At 37.6% G+C, this 846-nt stretch overlaps 1 non-coding gene across 1 annotated transcript; it reads left to right on the top strand.

Annotated features, from left to right (window-relative positions):
* Positions 1 to 469: 469 nt before the first annotated feature.
* LOC128280246 (small nucleolar RNA R71) lies at positions 470 to 576 on the top strand. Its single transcript, XR_008270426.1, has one exon. It is a non-coding gene; the product is annotated as a small nucleolar RNA R71 (small nucleolar RNA).
* The last annotated feature ends 270 nt before the right edge of the window (positions 577 to 846 follow it).

Genomic DNA, 846 nt, shown 5'->3' with positions numbered 1-846 from the left:
TTGACCACTCCAAGAGAAATTGGGATGGTTTCTCCAACCTGCATTGTAAATATTATTGTATGGGTTATTTTGAGATCTAAAGTTATTGTTACCCATATAGTTGACTTGTTCCTCTTCGGTTTTAGGATTGAAAGATTGATATTCTGTATGCACACCTCCGCCACTTGAGTCACACCTCATTACTGGATGTACCTGCGTAAAACTAAGAAAACCATCAATCTTTTTATTGAGAAGTTGTACCTGATTTGACAGCATAGTAACTGAGTCGATGTTATAAACACCGGCTATTTTTGTTGGCTTAGTCCTCATGACTTGCCACTGATAGTTATTCAGTGACATTTCTTCAATGAATTCATAAGCTCCTTCAGGTGTTTTGTTGTTGATGGTTCCGCCAGTAGCTGCGTCAACCATTTGCCGAGTTGAGGGATTCAAACCATTGTGGAATGTTTGTACTTGAAGCCAAAGCGGTAACTCATGGTGATGGCACCTTCGCAATAGATCCTTGTATCTCTCCCATGCATCATAATGTGTTTACAAATCCATCTGCACAAAAGAAGAGATATCATTACGTAATTTAGCCATTTTAGCCGGTGAAAAGTATTTTAGTAAAATTTTTTCAGTCATTTGTTCCCAAGTAGTAATAGACCCTCGTGGTAACGAGTTCAACCACTATTTAGCTTTGTTTCTCAGTGAAAAAAGAAAATAACCGAAGACGAATGACATCATCAGAAATGCCATTTATTTTAAATGTATCGCAAAATTCCAGAAAGTTTGCTAAGTGAGCTTGGGATCTTCATCCTGCAAACCATCAAACTGAACAAACTGCTGTATCATTTGAATTGTGTT

This window comes from Gossypium arboreum, chromosome 8 (assembly GCF_025698485.1).
Source record: "Gossypium arboreum isolate Shixiya-1 chromosome 8, ASM2569848v2, whole genome shotgun sequence".
Taxonomy (NCBI): domain Eukaryota; kingdom Viridiplantae; phylum Streptophyta; class Magnoliopsida; order Malvales; family Malvaceae; genus Gossypium; species Gossypium arboreum.
Note: the sequence above shows the minus strand (reverse complement) of the source record. Positions and strands in the feature narration are given on the sequence as shown.